We start from the raw sequence: 18657 nt of genomic DNA on the forward strand, positions 1-18657 counted from the left end.
GAAAATGGAATATGAATTGTTAATTTTTCACTGTTTTTCTTACTATTATTTCCTTCAACATTGTCATGGTTTGAGATATCAAAATTTTTACTTATAATCACAAAATTCTTCAATACTATTCAGTTCATCTGTAATTCACTTGGTTTCTGTATTCCTTAAGATAGAAGAAAAATTGTGCTTGCAACGTTTACATGATATCATCTAAATTGATTTACAAGTCAGGTAAATATTGTGGTAAGCTATGTTTTAATGTTTGCAGTGCTGTATGCATTATAGTTGGTGATGTTTAGATTATTATAGCACACTGAATAATTAAAATAACACTGAAATTTTTAAAAGTTCTTCGCTAAGACCACACACTAAACTTAAAATTTTTTTCTTTATTAATCTCTCTAAAATGGTGATTGTTCCTACACATATCAGTTTTGGGAAGATCTCTTAGCTCATCTTTAAGAACCTGAATTTTTACAACAAATATACTTTTAGCTCACAAAAGTTTTGAAAAATTAAATGAGAAACATTAATACCTTATAACACAGATAATCAATTTAGAGCTGAAAGATACCTTAAGAGGTCATGAATTCAACCTCTTATATATGAGAAAAATGAGATCCAGAGAGATTAAGTAAATTGCTCAAAGTTATGCAGTAAGTCATTAAGGAAGAATTTAAACCCAAGTCCTCTGATTCCAGATCCAGAATTTTGACTCAACCATTTTGCTTTGTATTGTGATAGCTGATTAAAAGTAGGAAAAAATTATCTGAAGAGTAAGAATGAATTTTGCCCCAATTTTCAAGAACTCAAGTCTTTTATGGTAATGTTGTGGGGTTCAAGATAACTACTTTTTCTTCAACTATGACCTTCGTTCATCAAAGAACTATCTTTATGACAGAAATAGCTTTGTTTTTGAGAAATTTGTTTATTTATAAAACATAATTTCTCTTCCTTTAGAAATGTCTTGAAAGTTTTATATGTATATGAGGTGTGAAGATAAAGTATACGACTGAATTTTTAATGAGCATGCTGGAATTTAACAAGCATAGCCTTCATAACATGGTACCACCTAACCACAAAATTTCAGGGTATTATAATGAGATTGTATTGTAATATAATTTTTCCGTGTAGATGCATGTTTGGGAAGCAGCTAAGCCAAGATTTGTGCTGCATGTCTCCCTTCCCCAATCAGTATAAAATCACAAAAGAAAAATTTTAAGATGAAGCATTAAGTGGGAGTTTAGCAAATACGTATTCATTAACTGATTGATAGAGAAAAAGATTATTTCTTTGGTCTATTTAAGCAATTAAGCTAAAGGCCTTTGTAAAAAATATAGTAAATAGCTTTTCCTGTGGAGGTTACAACCCAAAAGCTTCAGGGCAAGGAGAGATGTTCTGGAAGAGGACCATGTCATTGGTAAGGTGCTCTCATGACTTGCAAGTTAATTGGATTTAAGGGAGGGAGGACTGTGTAGAATCACAAGCCTCACTCTCTCCTCTGGAGCCATCTGGGTCCAGTGGCAAGATATAGATCAGGATGACTGGACATGGCCCCAGTGTACCCTTTATCAACTTCCTTGTAAGGTACAGTGGTAGGGTTAAGTTAGGAAAATGAAAGGAATTGATTTGGCTCTTTGGGTGATTTAAAGAAATAAACTGACATGGAGACCTGGGAAAACCATCATACATTTTTGAACACGAACTAACTGAAAACAATGGACTCTTGGAAAAAAAAGGCATTTAAATATAATCATTAGAGGTTATAAATCTGGATTTGATCTTGTCAAAATTTTGTTCTGAAGCTACATTATAATTAATGGTGTATTAGGGAATTTAATCAGGCTTCTTTATATGTAAAAAGGGATAATAGCACCTACCTTCCAGAGTTGTTGGAGGAATAAAATGATTTTAGCATAGTGAAAACTATATAAAAGTTAACTATTGTTACTGAGTTTTGGATTAAATAATATATTGAAAGTAATAATGAATGTTTTTCTAAGAAAGACAAGTTAAGATTTTATAGTACTACATAGATGAAGTTTGAGAAATTTGATGTTATGTTTAAAACCAAACCAAATCCAACTATATTCTTTAGGCTTCTAGTTTTTCTTGTATTGTGGACCCAGATCCAAGCAGGGCAAAGCAAGAGAATCCCACCTCAGCGCCAGCAAAAAGATCCCTTCAATCTCCCTCTAATCAGCTGCTTCTGTATTGCGGAATTTGGGAGAATATCAGATATATTTAGAAATTTGAATTCTCTTTTAATGAGGAGAATAAGTTTTTAGTTATTTTTCTAAATTATTGTAAAATACTGTTAGAGAGGCCACTTCCCTATTGAGTTATCAAAATGGATGTGATAAGTTTTTGAAAAATTATAATAATGAAGTACCTTTTGCCTTGAAATGTACAATTCTTATGATGTAAGAGGTTTGATGACAGTCTCCTTCCCCACTCCACCCCTTTCACTCTCCAGCTCAACCAGAGATATGGATCAAAATTTTGTTACTGTGCTTGAGTAAAATTATAATAACTTGTTAACCATTTGGAAGAACTTAAGTTCAGAAAGTCAGAACAGTAAATGTTGACTTGAAATTCACTAATTTGATGTCATTTGGCTAAAATAAATGTTGTATATTATGAATTAGTCTGTTAAGAGATAGCAGGATTATTTAAAAACTATTAAATATTTAATAGGATATATATTCCTCTAAAATAGCCTCCTAAAGGGGAAAGATTTCAGTCTTATTTATAGCTACTCTGTAATATAAGTTAGCAAGTGGCTGAAGTAAAAACTGAGAAATCAAAATGTAAACATTCTGAAGTTTTACAGAAAACAGGCCTCAGAAATTCCTTGAAGTCATCTTAAAGAACTAGAAAAGAGCCTGCCATGTGTAAAGTACCATGTAAATGAACTATTGTTATTTCTTTAATTGACATTAATTACTCTATTCTGGATAGCTCTATGCCATCTTAGATGTTATTGGATACCAAAGGAGATAAAGTGAGTGATTTTCTTTGTAAGAAAATTTAAAAATGAATTCCGTTAAATTATTGTTATCTGACTAGTAAAAAGTTTCATGTTTTAAATACATGAAATTGGATATGTAAAAATTTTCTCTTGTATTAAGAAAGCTGAGAAAAGCTGTTGAGACAAGTTACTTCCTCTTTTAATCTGAATGCTGTTAGATTATAAATGTATCTGCTATATAATATTACTCTTATATTTGGAAACTGCTAGTCATTTAAAAGGTTTATTTTGTTTTAAATTAGATAATAATGATAACAACAACAATAATAACTACTGTTGGGAGAAGAGAGTAGCCACATCCTCTTAGAAATCTTTGTCTGTGAGATTCCTGGGATAAGATCTTACCAGCCCTGCTGGCAGCATGTTGTGAAACATTGTAGTGATACAGTTTCGGGAACTAGAACCTCTCCCAGCCAAAGTGGAGAAATTTACAAGTTAAACTTTAAATAATAAGTAGGTTTCATTTAAGATCACTTGGAAAATCATAAAGTTGTATCTGTTAATAATTATTACATAGTGAAGGTACATTTTTGAACTAACTATTCACTATAACTGTGAACTGATGTTCATTGTATATGAAAAGTCCAGAATGTTAATTATTTTCACATGAAAGATCAATAGAATGTCCTGATACTTATTAGGATATGAGAAAAATAAGAATAACCTCTATAGCCTCTAAGCTGTAATTTGTGAAGTTTTTCTGTTTGAGGAAAAGTCTCTTGGGACATTAATCTGATGATATTCTAAGTTTTGATTTCAGATGTAAATGTCTGACCTCTCATAAGGCTACTAGTCCATCATTCGAGGGAAATGCCATGTGCTCCTGCAATCTGAGGACTGCTACAGGTAGATGTATAGGTAGATGTCTGGGAAAGTCAAGAGAATGACCCTGTGAAGGTAAAGATAGGATTCTCTTGACCTAGTTTCCGCATCTTTGTAATTGAACAAGGCATTTTCCCACCTACATATATCTCAACCTGGCTGTGATACCTTTTGGCTCATAATGAGCCTTTCAGTATGATTGGCTGTTGACTGAACACCTGAAATCAACAGAACTAAGAAACAGTGTTAATAGTATATTCCTAAGGGCAAGTATATAATGATGCCTCATTTTTTTCATTGCAATAAACATAGGAGATAAACGCCACTGGTGACTTTTGATTAAATAATTTATGCTAACATAATCCTACTATAGTGGGGAATCATTTTAAATTGTCGATTGAATTACAGATAAAAGAGACCACGAAGCCTTACAATTAATAGGGTATGATGGTAACCAGGGTGGGACTTTTTCTTTGTTTTTTTCTTTAGGAGTGCTTCTCAGCATTAAGGCAGTCAAGTACCTTTGATGAATCTTGTCTTTCAAATGTGATGGCAAGCAAAGTGGGACTTTTTGCTGCTTTTTGTTTGAGTGCTTCTCAGCACTGAGGTAATCAAGTGCCTATGAGTCTTGCCTTTGTTTCTTTGATTGAATCTCTTAAGAGTCTTTGATGACCTGCTTAAGAAACAAGAAAGCCTAGTTCATATGGGTTTGAGTCACATGGTTGTGACTCCCTCTGACCCTGGGAATGGTATATAAGATCTGAGGTTGGTGATTTGTTTTGGGGGCCCTCACTCACTGGAAGAGTGTCTTGTGATTTGACCAGAGGAGACTCTGGATAGCCATCACAGAACCCCTTGTCTTTGAAAAACCCAGATGTTGTGGCTTCTCTTTCTGGTAACTGTGTATATATTGCTATGGACAGATAGAAGCCTGTCTGCTATTTGTGTTATCTTGCTCTGTTTATATAGTTTCGGTTTGTATTTGCTCTGAAGTTCAGGGTACTGACTTTTCCCCCTGAACTAAGTGAATGATATATGTATGTTTGATTAAAGTGAGATTGTTAACCTCTTAAAGTTGCTTTCCTTAGAAAAATAGATCAAAGAATCTACTAGCAGCCCTCCTGTGTGCTGGTGTCATTGGCCTTACACAGCCACAGTAGCAGCAAGTAGCATTGTTGTTATATAGGGTATTTAGTTTATAGGATATTGTCACTACAGCATCCTTTTGTTATATTAATATATGTATATATGTTATATACATATATGTTAATTTAATCATAATACCTCCTGAGGGGGGAATGAATTAGAATCATATTTAAAGAATGTAAAATTTTTGGAAAATTTTGAAACTAAATAGAGCACACAATTTTGAGGAGCCACAAGATGCATGACTTTCATGGTATATACATTGACCTATTATCATCTTTTCACGTAGGATAAATTCTCTGATATTTCAGGTGTAGGTTTCTGGTTTGATGTTCACCATCTCAACTAGTTACTAAATTGTATTAAGATCTATTTTGTAACAGTGTTATAGCAGCAACACTTGGGAGCCTCTGTAAGTAACCAGACCTTCTATGAAAGACTCACCTTCAGATGTGCCATCAACTGAGACCTGCTCTAGAATGGGACCATGAGACATTGTTTCCAGGGACCACACAAATATTTCAGACATCTGAAACTCAACTGGAGATTAAATGGACATTGGGAGTTGGCTAGTAGGGTACAAAGGCACTTGATCATTGTATTACATGGAGGACATGTAAATTCTACTTTTCCCATATACTGTTCTCTTTGTAAGGCTAGCTTACTGAAGAGGACTGCCCCCAGTGGATTTTTCTCAATATGCTGACTCTATTCCTGTCTAACCATCACTGCATGTAGATGAAGAAAGCACAAGAGACATATCATCTTTTGCTGGGCCATTTGTAAGAGTCAGCTAGCACCAGTAATAATCAAACCTGTCATGGCTGGCCTTGTATAAAAATGTTGAAACTAGTAATTAATGCTTTCTATTGCCCCATTACTAATTTAATTCCAGTGGATGTTGATCATGCCTGATTATATCAACCTGGTCTACAGATGGTAATTCAATGGAGACATGGTTCCATAGAATCAGAGGGGGAAATGTGAAATTGCTATATTATTATTTATTGAATTAGTAATTAAGAAGTATAGTTTAGTTTTAATCATGAGAATCAATACTCATTTAGATTTAAAAGACAGTTTGAGTATTTAACATTAGAGTCTGTAAAATGGTTTGACTTCTTTATAAGAGTTAACTTCCCCATTTCTGTGGGCTGCAGCTCAGACTCATTGAGTCAATGTGGTTATAAGATGTTCTGCCTGGCCATAAGCCTAGCATGAGAACAATTTGGTGTACGTGGTTGCTGACACAAGATTTTCCAGATTTTCCAGAGGATGTTGACTAACTCTGTATTTTCCCCTTACCATGGACTTGGCAACCCTCCTTTTGCAAGTCAGCATGATTACGTGAAATGTAAACCTAGTCTTACCTCTGATATAGACCAATCACAGTGTTAGTTTAGATTACTTCACTGGATCTTATGTAACCAACTACATAAAAAGCTGCTCTGTCAGGTATATCCTTAGCCACTGAGGGGCTTTGGGATCTTACTTATTGGCGACTGCTGCCCTTGCTAATAAATGATCATGTTCAGAAACTTTGTGCCTCAATTTCGCTTCATTACAGATTTTTATAATAACAGTGTGTGTGTGTGTGTGTGTGTGTGTGTGTGTATGTGTGGGGAGTTGGAGGGCAAGTGGAAGCCCACTATCTTTCAAGGTATTTCATTCTTTTTTTAAACTCTTGATAGTTGGGAAAGTTTTTCCTTATATCAGACATAAATTTGTCTTTTTTCAACTCATGCCCCTTGTTTCTAATTCTATAGACAGATTTTGCAAATAAAACCATTCTCTCTTCCATGTGACAACCTTTTCTTTACTTGAAGAAAGCTGCTGTGTCTCCATTAAGTCTTCTTTTCCTGCCAGATTTTTCAGTTCATTAAACTGATGTTTATAGGGCTCAGACTTGAAATATTTTGCTCTCCTGGTTACCCTTCTCCACATATCCTCCAGCTTATCCGTGTCTTTCTTCAAGTATGGCACTTAGAGCTAAATGTAACATTACAGATGTTTTCTGATCAGGACAGAGTATGGTAGGACTAACCTGCATACTATGCCACCCTCAAATTTTTTAATTGATTTTTTTTGTTTTTATATTATCTTCATTTCCCAATATATCTCTGCCACCCAAAATTCTTTTAACAGAATTAAAAAAGAAAGAAAAAAAGCAGTTCAGCAAAGTTAATCAACAAATCATTCAAATCTGATTGCTGTTTCTCAGTCAGAGTCCTCATATTTTTTCTTTCAGCATAAGTTTTATCATTTTGTGATAGAGACTTGAGAACTGCCCAAAATCCTTGGATTTGTAGTTCAGTAGTTCAGATATTGCCTTCTCAGCCTTGGGAGCACTTTGATATTATCGGGATCTTTCAGTGAGAAGTCAGTGTTGGATCATTCCCTGGAGTTCCTAAAGGGACATATACAGTGATACTAAAAGGAAGGAATGAGTGCCTCAAGAAAAGATCAGAAGCAACAGTGAGATATAGCAATGGCCAAGTCAGTTAGCCGCTCTGTTTCCTCTCCTAATTTTAGCTGTATTGATTTTGTTTGTGCAAAACCTTTTTAATTTTCTGTGATCAAAATTATCCATTTTGCATTCTGTGATCCTTGCTATCTTGTTTCATTGTGAGCTCTTCTCTTATCCGTAGATCTACCAGATAAATTCTTCTTTGTTCCTCTAATTTGTTTATGATGTCACCATTAATATCTAAGTCATGTACTAGTTTGGAACTTCCCTTTGTACATGGTGTGAAATCTCAGTCTATATCTAATTTCTGTTAGACTTGTTTCTAGTTTCCCCAAGAATTTTTGTCAAACAGTGAATTCTTGCCCCAGGTGCAGGAATCTTTTTGTTTATCAAACACTAAATCACTGTGCTCATTTGCTTCAGTATATTATGTACCTAAACTGTTCCACTGAGCAACCTACCTATTTCTTACTTAGTACCAAATTGTTTTGGTGATTACTGCTTTGTAGTATAGTTTGAAATCTGATACTACTAGGCATCCTTCCTTTCCACTTAGTCTCATTAGTTCCTGTGGTAGTCAATATTTTGTTCCTCCAGATGATTTTTAAAAAATTATTTCTAACTCTATAGTGTATTCCTTTGGTAGTTTGATTAGTATGGTAATGAATAAGTGAATTAATTTAAGTAGTATTATAAACTTAATTATACTGGCTTAGCCTAGTAATGAGTAGTTAATATTTTGTCAGATTATTTAGATCTGTCTTTAATTGTTTGAAGAATGTTTTGAAATAGTATTCATATAATTCCTGTGACAGTCAGTAGACATTTATTACATGCCTACCTACTATGTACAAAGCACTATGCTAAGCTCTGGGGATACAGAGAAAGTTAGAAGATAGTTCCTGCTCTCAAGGAATATCTTAATGGAAGAGACAATACACAACATGTATAAACAAGCTACATAGAGGGTAAATTAGAAATAGAGGAAAGGCACTAGAATTAAGACAAAGTGGAAGGTTCTAAAGTAGGAAGAGAGGATACTAATAAAGAAGAATAGTTGAAAGGGTAGAGAGGAAATGAGAGTCTATTTGACTAATTGAGAGGAAAAAAAGTATGTGAAGGAGGAATTATATAACCAGATAAAAGAAGAGAGAAAAAGAAACTAATAAACTCCAAAGGGAAAGGGATAACAAGTGAGAGGATGAGGGGAAGGGAGCCAATGGGAATAGGCCCACCTTTAAAAAATTGTTAAAGTCACTATAGGTACAAAATACTGAGTTTACAGCAAAAGAGGGGGAAAATCACAAGCTTGAAGAGAAATTGGGAAAGGCTTCTCATAGAAAGTGAAACTTGAAAGAAGACAGGATAGGAGGCAGAAATGAAGAAGGAGAACATTCCAGGAAGGGTATAAAAGCCAATAAAAATGTCCTGTGTTTGGAGATGGAGTGTATTGTTTGAGGAAATCAAGTAGACCAGTGTCCCTGTATCACAAGAGTATGTGGGTAGGATGAGAGGTGTAAGACTACTGGAAAAGGGTGTGTGTGTGTGTGGGTGCAAGTTTTGAAGGGTTTTGAATGCCAGATGGGATTAGGTATGACAGGGGCTATTAGAGTTTATTGAGTACAGGAGTGATGTGGTAAGACCTGCACTTTAGGAAGATCACTTTGATAGCTGATGAAGATGGACAGTAGTGAGGAGAGACTTGTGGCAGGGAAACTAGCCAGCAGACTATTGCAGTGGTCCAGGTGTGAGGTGATGAGGACCTATACCAAAAGCATTAGAGAAGAGAAAGGCTCATATGCGAGAGAACTGACAGACCTTTGCCACAGATTGACTATAGAAGATGAGACAGTTTGAGGAGTTGAGGATGATACCTGGGTTATGAACCTGGGTGACTAAGATAGTGATACTCCTTTTAGTAATAAAGATTTTGAAGGGATGAGGGTATTGGGGCAAATGTAATTATTCAATTTGGGACATGTTGACTAGAATTTTTATTTATCTTTTCCTGATGCATTTTGTTGGTAATATATAAGCATGTAGGCTTATTTTATATCCTGCAAACTTGCTGAAGTTAATTGTTTCAGTAGCTTCTTTTTTTGACTCTAGGGTTCTCTAAGTACAACAATCATCTGAAAAAACTTTTCTTTCCTCATTGCTTATGCTTATTATCTCAGTTTCTTTTTCTTGTCTTATTGCTATGATTAGTATTTTTAGCCCTAGTTTGAATACTAATGGGGATAATGGACATCTTTTCTTTACCCTTGATCTTGTTGGATAAGCCTCTAATTTAGCACCATTACAGAAAGTGCTAGCTTTTAGTTCTAGGAAACTATTTGTGACATTAAAGAAGGATCTGTTTATTAGTATTCTTTCTAGTGTTTTTTTAAACATGAATGGGTATTTTGTTGAAAATTTCTTTAGCATCTATGGATATAATCTTTTTTTTGTTCTTGTTATTAATGTGATCATTTATGTTTATAGTTTTACTTATATTAAACAAGCCTTGCGTTCCTGTTATAAATCTAGTAATAGTGTATAATCTTAGTGATATAGGTTGTTGTCATTCCCTTGATAATATTTTGCTTCAGATTTTTACATCTATATTTGTTAAAAATAATGGTCTTTAGAGTTTTAATTCTCCCTGGTATTGATATCATGACCATATTTGTCATAGAAGGATTTGATAAGATCCTTAAAAAATTTTTTCACAGATTTTATATAGAATGTTATTAATGATTCTTCAAAGGTTTGATAAATATTGCTTGTAAATGCATTTGTGTTTTTTTTTGTATTTGAGTTAATTTTTGACCTTTTCAGTTTCATTTTCTAAAATTGGGTTTACATTGTTTTGTAAGTCACCCATTCCATTTAGTCTGTCATTTTTGGCATATAAATACACCAAAGAGTTCCTAGTAGTATCTTTTTTTTCATTGGTTGTCAGTTTGCCCTCTTCATTTTTGATAATGTAATTTGGTTTTCTTCTTTTTTGAAAATAAATTATGTTATGGTCTATTTTTTTTACTTGAAAAATACCAGGACCTAGTTTCATTTGTTAATTCACTTTTTTGGTTTTCAATTTTGTTAATTTCTTTTTTGATTTTTCAGGATTTCTATTTTGGCATTTAATTGAGGAAGAGGACTATAATTTGTTGCCTGCCTAATTTGTTGAGCTGCTTTTTTTTTGTTTTGTTTCATTGATTGATTGACTGATTTGGCTTCAAGGATGAATTTGTTGATGTCGACTTCCATAAGCTAATCATTCTAATATAGAGAGTGATTCTGGAAGTAGAGACAATAATAAACCTGTGAGAACTAAGTTTGAATGGTCAAAAAAATAATGGAGAGGTTTCCCTAAAGAATCTGGACACTGCTTTCAATTATAACAATAAACATTGAAAATATGCTAATTTGAATATTCTATCCAGAAACATACATCTGTTGCACTGATACCAAATCTGTTACCATAGAATTAAGTTTGAAAATATACAATTTTTTTGTTCTTATATACCGAAATTAAAGCCTAATCTTAAAAAGTGAACAGTAAAACCAGTTTAAGGAAATTTCTACAAGATCCAAGGTATTGTGTATTGTTTCGCATTTTATTGTTGACATCAAATTCTGTATTTACCTTACTGGTTACAAACACATTCTAATTTTTTTCAAAGTCATATACATCACTGACTTGTTCCTAGGTCCAATGATACTTCAGTTTTTTGAAAAGGCTGACTCTAGAAATGGACAAGGTGTTTCAGCACCTGCAGTTCTGGGCAGCAGCAACTTCAGAGAGGACAGTCACCTGACTGACCCAACTATTTGTAAACTATCGACTTTTGTTCTTATTAGAATCGCCCTTACTAAACATCTTTAGTGTATCAATTTCTTCCTTTTGTTTAGATAAGGTTTCATTCATACTGCAAAGGTGATCATTCACCATACTGAGTTGGTCCTCACAGCTCCTCTTAGTGGTTGTCAATTCATCCTACAGTCTGCTAATGTTCTCACTGGCTACTTTCATTTCTTTATTCAATGAATCTTTAGATTTTTCCGTTAAGGACAATCCTTTGGAGAGTGCTTGGCACTCAGTGTGAAAATGCACAGATTTACTATCAACCAACTGAAGTTGGGATATAAGCTCCACTATTCTTGCCGTATAATGATTTTTTTATTAAAGCCTCATGGGATTCAACATCTAGAACCTCACTATCTGATGTCATTATCAGCCATGTCAATCATACTGGTACTCTGAACAGGTTCTTACCAAGGCTTGTTGGCTGACTCTTCCTGATGTTGTGCAGTGGCATTCACCAGAACAAAATTTTCCTGGTTGCTCTGTACCAGCTGGGCCACACTTGCATTCTTCATCTTATCTGCCATCCTCTGGTTTTCCTTCTCTAACTTGATTTTAGCTAGCTGGGCTTTCAGCATCCAATGTTTCTTCTCCTGCTCTAGCTTGTAAATCTTCTCTAAACTCTTCTGGACCTGTTGTGCGAGATCTCCTCTGCTTTCCGTGGAGCTCAAAAGGATGCGATGGTTGACCAAAGCTTTTTTATAAAGTACTGACTCCAAATCAGGCTTCTTGAGACTTCATATAAGCAGCAGATTTTTGCTTGTACTGCAACAGACACTCTGCTGAGAGAGGACTGATGAATCCACCTGCCACCTTAGGCCCATAACTCAGTGAAGCAATGAAGTAGTCGACATTACTGCTGAAGAAAGATGTGATCTTTCCTGCCCCATTTGTTAATGCCTCTACTGAAGACAGGATGCCGTCATTTGTTGTTATAAACTTCTGAGTAGCTATTGGAAGTTCATGCTTTGTAGTAGCTTTCTGACCATAGTGCTTGGAAATATTTGGCAAAGCAAGAAGTCTGGAGCTTCTCAAACACAGCAGTCATCTTTTTCATGTTACTATATAATTCTAGATTTCTGGCTCTTAGTGCAGATGTGCAAACAGAAGAGTCATATTCTTTCAACTTTTTAACTGATAAGAAAGAATCTTCCTAAGAAAAGATACATAGCACATTAAATTCTCTGAAAAAGTTTTCAATTGCACAGTGGCTCTAGGACTGTCACATTATTTTCAGTAATACTCTCAAATAAGCTAAGCATTCCTTCCTCTAGAGGGCGAACAAAGGATGTATTTTCATAAAGGTATTGTGGAAACTTCTGATTTAATGGAGATACAGTATCAGTGGCAGAATCAATGGGAAAAATCTGGACTCTTTGTTCTATGTAGGTACAAAAGTTCAGAAGAGCTGTCACAAGATCTTGAATAAAAGCCAAGGCTTGTCTAGTAATGTCCTGCATTTTCAGCTGATGTTTCCTATTTTGTAGTGGAACATTCAGAATATTATACTGACTAAATCTTGTGTCATTAAAAGGTACTTTTTCATTGATGATAGACAAGGATTCCTCGATTCTACTTGACAAATCCTCATGAAGGTTATTTAACTGAAGTTGAGATTCTTTTGCTTGAAATCGACAATCCTTGGCCTCCTTTTCTAGCGTTTGTGATTTTACTTCTAATTTGGCCTTGTCATTTTGCAGTTTTTCTATGGTTGCCATATACTTCAGTGTTAAACCATCTATGACTGCTTGGTGCTGTGCTGCTTCTGTATCCAATGTCTGTAGTCTGCCTCCATGTGTTTATGTTGTTCGTCAGCTTCAAAAAATTGTATATGCAACTGTTCATTCTCCTCTGTATTCTTTTGAAGATCTTCATCAAAGATACTTTTCTGCTCTTGACTCACCTGAGAGGAAGATTCTCCACTTTTATTATTTTTCTTGCCTCTGAGTTCACTCAAAGCAAGTTCATCCTGAAGTAGTTCAACCCTCTTGGCAAGCTGCAGATTGTGAAAAGTCAAACTATCCATTTCTTGTTGCAGTTTTCTCAATGACTGAGCCTTCATTCATTTTCAGTTGTTCCTTTAAAGCAGCAGAATTTGCTTGTTCATCCACAATACCTTTTTTAAGGACCTGGTTCTGAGTTAAGCTGTGAAGCCTTGAGCAAATCATTTAACCTTGTGGGATCTCAATTTCCTTATATTTGAGTACTCCAGAGCCAGCTTCTAGTACTCCTCTTTCAGGTCCACCATGGCCATCACACCCCCTACACCATCTAGGCTGGGCTGCCCAGCCCCAGTCCTGTCCCCTCCACCCCCAAGCTTCTGAGGCTCTCTCCAGCTTGGCTCTGCTAGCGCCCTCACTGGGCACTGGACTCTCGGCACCTTGGCTACTGCCATTGTGGAGCCTCCTTTTTTCTGCTGTAATGGTGAATGTGTTTAGAGATAAAAAATTATCCCTAATTACTGATTCGGCTGCATCCCCCAAATTTTCATTTCTTTTCTCCTTCTTGCCATTAACTTTTATGAAATTATTGATTTTTTCAATGATTTGTTTCTTGACTCACCCATTCCTTAAGGTTGTTTTTAAATTTCTAATTAATTTTTAGTCTTCAAAGGCCTTTATTGAATATCACTTTTATTGAATTATGGTACATAAAATGTTTAATATTTCTTATCTGCATTTTCTCATGAGCTTTTTATACCCTAATACATGACCAGTGTTTGTCAAGCAAGTTATCATACATGACTGAGATATATGTATGCTCCTTTCCATTTCCATTTAATAATCTCCAGAGGTCTATTCTATTTAATGTTTCTAAAATTCATTTCAGATTCATTTCTTTTTTGTTTGCTTTTTAGTTAGCTTTATATAGGTCTGTGAGTGACAAACTTAGATCCTCCACTAATAGAGTTTTACTATGTATTTCTTCCTAAAACTCATTTACATTTTTCTTTAAGAATTTATATGAATTCAAAAAGGGGCAGGGTTAAGGGAGAAAGCTGAATAAAGGGGGACAGGATGGAAGGGAGCAAAATATAGTTAGTCTTTCACAACATGAGTATTGTGGAAGGGTTTTGCATAATGATACACATGTGACCTATGTTGAATTGCTTGCCTTCTTAGGGAGGGTGGGTGGGGAGGGAAGAGGGGAGAGAATTTGGAACTAAAAGTTTTAAAAGCAGATGTTCAAAAAGAAAGTTGTTTTTGCATGCAACTGGGAAATAAGATATACAGGCAATGGGGCATAGAAATCTATCTTGCCCTACAAGAAAGTAATAAGGGAGAAAGGGATGGGGAGGAGTGGGGTGACAGAAGGGAGGGCTGACTGGGGAATGGGGCAATCAGAATATATGCCATCTTGGAGTTTGGGAGAAAATTTGTAATTCAAAATCTTGTGGAAGTCAACGCTGAAAACTAAAAATATTAAATAAATAATAAAATATAATAATAAAAAAGAATTTATATGAAATGCGATTTTGGCCTATATGTTTTGTATTGATAGGAATTCACTTTTTATGGTACTTTTCAGCAAGGTCTTCTTTTCCTGTTTATCTTTTTTAACTAGATGTATTTTTGCTCTTGCTTTGTCTTGAGATTATGATGATTTGAGTAACCTGCATGACAGATAGTTCTACTCTACTTCAGACTGTACGTGAAACATCATATTAGGTTCTTTTGATGGCATTTGAGGAAGGACATTGATAAGTTGGATAACTTCCAGTTGGGTAATCTGAATGGTAAAGGCCTCAATTTCTTCCTTTCTGAAGATCACTTAGAATAACTGTGTATGTTGTTTAGCCTGGAGAAAAACCTTGGCAACATAAGTTTTTTTCCTTCAATAATTAAAGGGCTTTTATGTTTAACAGATTTTTGTTGTTGTTGTTGCCCTCAGAGGATAGTACAAAGAAGAGTAGGTAGAATTTACAATGAAACACACTTACACGTAATGTAAAGGAACACTTCCTAACAATAAAACTATTGAAAAGTGTAATGGACTGCACTGGAAAGTAGTGAGGTCCTCCTCATTGGTAGTCTTCATACAAAGGCCAGATGACCACCTGTTAGGCCAATTGTTGAGCTGAGACTTTTTCAGATACGAATTCCACCAGGTCATCACTGAGGTCCCTTTCCAATTCTGAAATCTTTTGAAAATAGCATACGATACTTCACTAAATATTTCTTGGACAAGAAAAGTCAATGGGCTTTTCACGTAACAAGAATGAGGTTTAACTGATGGACATCTCAAGTATTGAATTGTCATCTCCTAAATATTAAATGTTCTACAGAATGGTATTTAGTATGTGGGGCACATGATCTATAGTACATTTATAGATTAGAATCACAGAGGAGGAGGCAACATGAATTGTTTGCAAGCTACATCATTATAGGGAGTACTTGCATAAATGATACTATGGAGCTATTCCAGAATGTTATTCACCAAATTATATAATGCAAATGCATTCTTTTGAACAAACAATAAGTGAAACAAACAAACAAACCCCTTAAACAAAGGAAAAGTATAGCACCACTTTTATGTTTGTGCATAATTAACTTTAATATTAAACAGAAAATTGCCTGTCATATTAGCTGGTTTTTTAAAAAATATATAATTTATTTATTTTTGGTTTTCAACATTCACTTCCATAAGAGTATGAGTTTTAAATTTTCTCCCTCTCTCTTTCCTCCCCCCTGTTCAAGACAGCATGCAAGCTGATACAGGCTTTACTTATACATTCATATTAAACATATTTTTACATTAGTCGTGTTGTAAAGAAGAATTAGAACTAATGGGAGGAACCTTGAGAAAGAAGAAAGAAAACAACAAAAGAAAAGGGGAGCAAATAGTATGTTTCCATATGCATTCAGACTCCAGAGTTCTTTCTCTGGATTTTCCAACATGAGTCTTTTGGAGTTGTCTTAAAATCTCCTTCCATTGGTTAGAAAAACTAAGTCTATCAAAGTCAGTCATTGCACAGTGTGCCTGTTACTATGTACAGTGTTCTCCTGGGTCTGCTCATTTCACTCAGCATCAGTTCATATAAGTCTTTCCTGGTTTTTCTGAAATATGCCTGCTCATTATTATAGTAAAATAGTATTCCATTCCATCCATATACTACAACTTGTTCAGCCATTCCCCAATTGATGGGCATTCCCTCAGTTACCAATTCTTTGCCAACACAGAAAGAGCTGCTATAAATATTTTTGTACAAGTGGGTCCCTTTCCCATTTTTATGATGTCTTTGGGCTACAGACCTAGAAGTGGTATTGCTGGGTCAAAGAATATTCATAGTTTTATAGCCCTTTGGGAACAGTTCCATATTGTTCCCCAGAATGGCTGGTTCAGTTCACAACTCCACCAACAATGAATTAGTGTTGCAACTTTCCCAATTTTCTCTAGCATTTATAATTTTCCTGTTTTGTCATGTTAGCCAATCTGACAGGAGAGATGTGGTACCTAAGAGTTGTTTTGATTTGCATTTCTCTAATCAATAGTGATTTAGACCATTTTTTCATATGACTATAAATAGCTTTAATTTCTTCATCTGAAAACTGCCTTTTCATATCCTTTTACCATTTATCAATTGGGGAATGGCTTTTACTCTTATAAAATTGACTCAGTTCCTATATATTTTAGAAATGAGGCCTTTATCAGAGACACTGGTTGTGAAAATTGTTTCCCAGTTTTCTGTTTCTCTTCTAATCTTGGTTGCATTGGCTTTATTTGTGTAAAAACTTTCACTGGAGCAATTTTCTCAAAGAACAGGTCTGATCATATCATCTCCACACCCCTCACCCCCACCCACACCCCCTGCCACTGCCCCAATAAACTTCCTTTTTTTGTCTAAATTTTGGTTTTCAAATGTCTTTTTTTGCATTGGTATTATTGGTTTGTATGTATTCTTATTTTTTAAAAATGTTATGCTCAAACAATTACTCTTTTTTTCTTTTTTGTTAATGTAATTTTTTTTATTCAATTTTTTTATTTTTGGTTTACAACACTCAGTTCCACAGGTTTCTGAGTTCCAAATTTTCTTCCCCTCCCCCTCCTCCCCTCCCCAGAAGACAGCATGGAATCCGATACATGTTTTACATATACCTGCTCATTAAACATATACACAGTAGTCAAGTCATAAAGAAGAACCATGATCAGTGGAGTGAGTCATGGGAAAGAAGAAACAAAACCAAAAAAATATATATATAAAAAAAGAGAGAGGAGATAGTTGCCTTCAATCCTCATTCATACTCCATAGTTCTTTATCTGGATGTAGATAGCTCTTTCTGTCATGAGACCTTTGAGGCTGTCTTTGAACCTTATATTGCTAAGAAGAGCCAAGTCTATCAAAGTCAGTCATCACAGAATCAGTATGTCTGTGGTTGTGTACAGTGTTCTCCTGGTTCTGCTCCTCTCACTCAGCATCATATCATGTAGTTCTTTCCAGGTTATTATGAAATCCATATCTTCCCCATTTCTTATAGCACAATAATATTCCATTGCATTTATATATCACAACTTGTTTAGCCATTCCCCAATTGAAGGGCATCCCTTTGATTTGTAGTTCTTTGCTATCACAAAAAGAGCCACTATAAATATTTTTGTACTTATGGGTCCCTTTTCCCCTTGTGTGATCTCTTTAGGATACAGCCTTAGAAGCGGTATTGCTGGGTCAAAGGCCATGCACATTTTTATAGCCCTTTGGGCATAGTTCCAAATTGCTCTCTAGAATGCCTGGATCAGTTCACAACTCCACCAACAGTGCAACAATGTCCCAGTTTTGCCACATCCTCACCATCATTTATCATTTTCCCGTTTTGTCATGTTAATCAATCTGATAGGAGAGATGTGGTACTTATAAGTTGTTTTGATTTGCATTTCTCTAATCAACAGTGATTTAGAGCATTTTTTCATATGTCTATAGATATCTTTAAATTCTTCCTCTCAAAACTGCCTGTTTATATCCTTTGACCATTTCTCAATTGGGGAATGACTTGTATTCCTATAAATTTGGCTCAATTCTCTGTGTATTTTAGATATGGGGCCTTTAGATTTTCTCCCAGTTTTCTGCTTCCCTCCTAATGTTTGTTGCATTTGCTTTGTTTATACAAAAACATTTCAATTTGACATAATCAAAATTATCCATTTTGCTTTTGTAATGCTCTCTATCTCTTGTTGGGTCATGAATTCTTCCCTTTCGCATAAATCTGACAGGTAAACTTTTTCTTGCTCTTCTAAATTGCTTATAGTATCAGCTTTTATTTGTAAATCATGAACCCATTGTCACTTTATATTGGTATACAGTGTAAGATATTGGTCTATGCCCAGTTTCTGCCATGCCATTTTCCAATTTTCCCA

The 18657-nt window shown here is 35.0% G+C and overlaps 1 protein-coding gene and 1 pseudogene across 1 annotated transcript in view; one reads left to right on the forward strand and one right to left on the reverse strand.

The window, feature by feature from the left end:
• Positions 1–18657, forward strand: part of CNTLN (centlein) — a 440159-nt gene that overhangs the window by 105355 nt on the left and 316147 nt on the right. The window lies entirely within an intron of this gene.
• On the reverse strand, positions 11252–13561 carry LOC118832030 (annotated as a pseudogene).

The sequence above is a fragment of the Trichosurus vulpecula genome, chromosome 9 (genome assembly GCF_011100635.1).
Source record: "Trichosurus vulpecula isolate mTriVul1 chromosome 9, mTriVul1.pri, whole genome shotgun sequence".
NCBI classification, from domain to species: Eukaryota; Metazoa; Chordata; class Mammalia; order Diprotodontia; family Phalangeridae; genus Trichosurus; species Trichosurus vulpecula.